Here is a 6,000-nt window from a genome sequence, read left to right on the forward strand (position 1 = left end):
CGCCTTTGTTCTTGTGCGACCTGTCCGCTCATTCTCACCAATCCGTGATGCTGAGAGAACTGACAGGTCCAGTCGCATATGGAGCTGAGGAACGGAGGCCACCGCGTGCTGTGCACCTGGGAGAAACCGCGTCCCTCGCTGCCCACAGACGAGTCTGAGCCAGCACTGAGCGGAAAACGTAGTTCATGTGGTGGAGAAGTCTGTCTCGGAATCCCGTGGCCCTTTGGACGAGGCTCGGGGAAGGTCAGCATTCAGTCCACGTGCCAGATAAATCAACCGACGTCAGACTTTCCCCTGATTAATGAACTAAATGCCAGACTGCAGCCCGAGCTCTCTATGTATTGCTTTCTCACTCAGGAAGGGAACGGCTTTCTCGGAAACAGTAAAATGTAGCCAGTATTCTGGAGACATTCATTCCCACACTGTCCTGTACTGGGTGGAAGACTGGCGGTTTGTTGCGCACAGGACATCAGGGGCCAGCTGCAAATGAATTTCTCTCTACTTTGTTGAGGTTAAAATCTTTTTTTTTTTTTCTTAAAATTTTTTTTTTTTTTCAACGTTTATTTATTTTTGGGACAGAGAGAGACAGAGCATGAACGGGGGAGGGGCAGAGAGAGAGGGAGACACAGAATTGGAAGCAGGCTCCAGGCTCTGAGCCATCAGCCCAGAGCCTGACGCGGGGCTCGAACTCACAGACCGCGAGATCGTGACCTGGCTGAAGTCGGACGCTTCACCGACTGCGCCACCCAGGTGCCCCAAAATCTTTTTTTTTTTTTAAAGATTTTATTTTTAAGGGGCGCCTGGGTGGCTCAGTCGGTTGTGCGTCTGACTCTTGGTTTCTGCTCAGGTCATGATCTCATAGGTTTGTGGGTTTGAGCTCCCCATCAGTCTCTGTGCTGACAATGGGGAGCCTGCTTGGGATTCTCTCTCTCTCCCTCTCCCTCTTACCCTGCTCTCTCTCTCTCAAAAATAAACATTAAAAAATTTTTTTTCAAGAAGATTTTATTTTTAAGCAATCTCATACCCAAATGTGGGGTCTGAACTCACAACCCCCAAATCAAGAGTCACACGCTCTACTGACTAAACCAGCTAGGTGCCCCTCTGGGGTTAAAATCTTGACTCTAATTTTCTCATGGCTTTAATTCCTGTGCTGAGGGACTTTATTGGGACCCTGTAGGCATCAAGCATTTAGTTCTAAAACTCTGTATTACATTAAATTAAAGTAAAAATCCGTGAGAATAATGCTAATAGCTGAGACATATATGTAAAATGCTTGGGATGTACTGAGAAGTCTTTATGATTTTGTAGCCTTAGTTTCTTGTTTTTTTTTTTTAATGTTTATTTATTATTTTGAGAGAGAGACAGAGTGTGAGCAGGGGAGAAACAGAGATAGAGGGAGACACAGAATCTGAAGCAGGCTCCAGGCTCCGAGCTGTCAGCACAGAGCCCGACGCGGGGCTCAAACCCACGGACCGTGAGATCATGACCTGAGCCGAAGTCGGATGCTCAACCGACTGAGCCACCCGGGTGCCCCGTGTAACCTTATTTTCTGAGTATGTTTGTAAATTCATGTACAGAAACAGATTGAAAAAGAATCCGTGTTCGTTCTCTCTCTCTCTCTCTCCTCCTCTTCCTCCTCTTGCCACTCTTGCTACAAATCAAGACCCCCCTTATTTACTGTCGGGGACCAGTATTGGGACAGCAGAGAATTCTGGAGTCTGGGAGCAGTGTGTCACCTGTGTCCTCCCCAGACCAGTCTTGAGGCCAGCCTCTAGGAGTCTGCCTCTGGAGCCTCACATAGGGATCTATGGGCTTCCTGGATCTCCTAAGACCTGCCCGCTATCCCCTCAATACCTCTCTCCACAGCTACAGTCATACTGGCTTCCGCTGCTTACTGCCAAGAATCCTGGCTGTTCTACCCTGATCTGGTGCCCAGAATTCCTGGTGCGGTGAGGTGATGGCCTCCAGGACCACAGCTTGCCCAGATCCGGCCTCTGCATGAAGTAGCAAAGACTGCCCTTTCTCTAGGAGGGTGCAGCCTCGCACTACCATGCACAGCATGGCGGGATAGGAAGGTTGGGATTTCAACTCTTTTGCTTGCCCCCTCCATTATCATCCTTGTGCAGTGAACAGCCTGAGCAACCCTACGCTGAAGCCCTGTGGCCTGCCTACTCACATTCCAATCTTTAGAAAGGAAAGAAAAGTCTACTTCTCTTACGGAAAATGTCACTTGTGTTTCTTGAGCACATACTATATATGCACCATTAATCTCAGAGCAATCTGTCAGGTGTTCCCGTAGCCCCAATGTTCTTATAAGCCCCATTAAAGTTGATAAATAACATGATGTATATTTATACTTACAAAGGCTAATTAATAAAATCCAAAGTGCTGTCTATGGCCAGAAAGGGCTCTCCTAGCCAGATGAGGAAACTGAGGCTTGAAGAGATTATAGAGAAGGCGTGATGGATCGGAACTGAGCAGATCTGACTCTGGGGCTCCCACATCTAACCATGATGCTAACGGCCTCCGCCCACCTCGGGGACCTCATCTGTACAACAGGGAACCGCAGCAACCATCTTTCAGGGCCGTTAGGGGTGAATGGGAGACACACAGCATGTACAGGTCACACAGCACAGAGGAACCGGTCACTTGGGTGCAACACGTCCTTGTGACGATTCTTACCATCACCACTACCGCTACCTTTGATCCCTTCCCGATTCTGGTATTCACAGTCCCGCCCAGGATGCACCCACACCAAACCGGCCCCAGGGCCTCTCTCTGCACCCCTCTCCAGGATGGTCCCCCCAACTGATGCATCATCTTGCTCTGGTCTTGTGCACTTAGAGGTGGGGCCCAGCACTGGGGCCACGCAGCCCAGGGTAGTCACCAAGTAAACCATTCCTCCTCCCTACATGGCATGGTTCCTCCCCTCCCGTGGACTCTGAGCCAGATGGACGCCTCCATACATCCAGTGTATCACTGAGTGATAGACATGCTTACTACAAATAGTATTCTCTGTATTGATACTTACTGGGGCCACCTAATAAAATCCAAAGTGCTTTCTATGTTGACCTGACCTTCTGCCATCGCTGCCTTCACCTGTTACCTTCTGTACCTCACACTGCTCAGGGGCTGCTGGCTCCCCTACAATGTCCCTACAAGCCCCCCACCTCCCTCCAGGCTTTCGTCCTTGCTGGCTCACCAGCCTGGGCCCCTCTTCCCTCGCCTTTGTTCACTCCTTCCCCTTATGCATCCACTCAACGCCTGTCCTCTGCTGGGCCTTCTGTAAAGAATGACCTGCCCAGCATCTCCCGATCTCCTTGCCTGATTTCTTTTTCTTCACCGCTCTGATCATGATGCGATTTTACGTGCTCTCCCGTTCGCTGGGACCCCGCTCGAAGAAAAGCTCCCCAAAGCAGGGATTTTCGCCTGTTGGTTTCTGTTGCACCTGCACCCCTGCTCTGTCACCTGGTCCAGGCTGGGTGGGTGGGGGGGGGGCTCCATACCTATTTGTCTAATGATTAAATGCACGTTTTGGATGAACAGATGTCCCGGATACTAGGACCTCAAGGCTTGTTTTTTTCCCCACCATTGCATCCCTAGCTTCAGGGAAAGCGTGGGGCTTAATCAATATGTAGAATGAGTCAGTGAGTGTTGAAAGGCTAAGACCAACGTCTCACGTTCTTGTGGGAGGTTTGTGAGTTCTCATAGGGCCTGTGGGGACCCCAAGAGCCAGTTCTGTTTTCTTATTCAGTGACCCCCATCTAATGATGCCCATGAATGGGCACAAAGAAGCGGGCCAGCCCGGCAGTGGGGGAGGGGCCGCAGGTGTAAGCCCCCCTCCCCCACCCAGGCTCCGTCTTTGTTTTCCCTCAAGAGCTGTCACCTGATTGTGCCGCGGAGGCAGGCTCAGGCCGTTGCCATGGAAACCGCCCCCAGCTCCTGGAAGGAGAGGGGAGGGGGCCCCGAGAGCGGAGGCCTAAGGAGTCCTGGAAATTTCCAGTTCTCAAGTCAAGGCTGCCTTGGGATCAAAATGCCTGGCTAGCACCAAGCAGGTGCTTTTGCTACAAGTTTTGTTGAGGGAACCGAGAGCTGGGCTCCGCCCCACTCCCTGCATCTATTTGAACCAGGAGTATTCTCCCCTCCCCAACCTCCCCGACAGGAATTCCGCTCATTGAATCTGAAATCATGCCCAGCTCCAAGCCGGGAGCAGAGAGAGGGGGGAGAAAACCATTTCAGAGTCTTCTAAGGGCAACATGGGGCATTAAGTGGGTTGCTGAGAGAGTGGGCGGGGGGTCCGCTAATCGTTCTGCAGCTTGCACAGTTCTCTCTTGCTTGGAAACGTTACCATATTCTGTCTGAACAGACCTCCGTCAACCGGCCCACTCACTTGTTGCTGGACGTTGAGTTTATCCTCTTACGTTCCCGCAACACTGTCTCTGGCGCACAGACGGTGCCCAAGTACAAGCTGCGATGAATGCACACGTGTGGGAGAGCGTCCTGCAGGCTGCGGGTCTCAAAGTGCGTTTTCTGAGTGGCAGGCGCATGCACACCGCCAGCTTCTCCAGACATTGTCACAGTGCTGTCCAGAGTGGCCTCGGACTTCTCTTCTGACTTTGCCACCCACTGGAACGGACGCCCTCTGAGAGCAGACACATTCTCTCTCATCTCTGCTGTGTCCTCGCCTCAGTCTGTGATGCACTGAGCGTCTGGCACACAGCAGGTGTTCAGCAGACACTTACGGAAGGGAAATCGATGGACAAGCAACTCGGTTATATCTACTCACATTTGGATAATGCTGCACATGCAAGTTTTCAGCCCAGCCCTCGTTGATTTAACATAAAATCCTAACATTAGATACCCTTAAAAGCCTAGTTTCTTTATCAAGCGAAGAATTTGTGTCTTTGGGCTGTAAAATCCAGCAGCCCATGTTCTATGCACTTGTCACTTGGTCTTTCCTCCGCCCCCCAGCAAGACTGCCTTGGCCACTGTGTGGGGGTGGGGGCTTTTGTGGATGTCTGCCAGTGTAGGTTCCCAGAAGTGGATTATGCACTTAAAAAAAAATTTGGGGGCGCCTGGGTGGCGCAGTCGGTTAAGCGTCCGACTTCAGCCAGGTCACGATCTCGCGGTCCGTGAGTTCGAGCCCCGCGTCAGGCTCTGGGCTGATGGCTCAGAGCCTGGAGCCTGTTTCCGATTCTGTGTCTCCCTCTCTCTCTGCCCCTCCCCCGTTCATGCTCTGTCTCTCTCTGTCCCAAAAATAAATAAACGTTGAAAAAAAAAAATTTATGGGGCGCCTGGGTGGCGCAGTCGGTTGAACGTCCGACTTCAGCCAGGTCACCATCTCGCCGTCCGGGAGTTCGAGCCCTGCGTCGGGCTCTGGGCTGATGGCTCAGAGCCTGGAGCCTGTTTCCGATTCTGTGTCTCCCTCTCTCTGCCCCTCCCCCGTTCATGCTCTGTCTCTCTCTGTCCCAAAAATAAATAAACGTTGAAAAAAAAAATTTATAAAAAAAAAATAAAAAAATTTTTTTTTAATGTTTATTATTTTGTTTTTGAGAGAGACAGAGACAGAGTGAGCAGGGGAGGGGCAGAGAGAGATGGAGACACAGATCAGAGGCAGGCTCCAGGCTCTGAGCTGTTAGCACAGAGCGCCCAGGCAGGGCTTGAACTTATGAACCCCGAGATCATGACCTGAGCCCAAAGAGCCCCAGATTATGCATTTTCCATACTGATGCCTACTGTTAAAAGAACTTGCCAGGGGCACATGGGTGGATCAGTCAGTTAAGTGTTTGACTCTTGGTTTCCGCTCAGGTCATGATCTCGTGGTTTCATGAGTTCGAGCCCTGCATCAGGCTCTGTGCTGACAGTGTAGAGCCTGCTTGGGATTTTCTCTCTCTACCCTCTCTCTCTCTGCCCCTCCGCAGCTCACACTATCTCTTTCTGTCTCAAAATAAATAAGCTTTAAAAATATTTTTAAAAATAATTAAAAAATTAAAAATAAAC

The sequence above is a fragment of the Leopardus geoffroyi genome, chromosome E2, assembly GCF_018350155.1.
Source record: "Leopardus geoffroyi isolate Oge1 chromosome E2, O.geoffroyi_Oge1_pat1.0, whole genome shotgun sequence".
In the NCBI taxonomy this organism is placed as follows: domain Eukaryota; kingdom Metazoa; phylum Chordata; class Mammalia; order Carnivora; family Felidae; genus Leopardus; species Leopardus geoffroyi.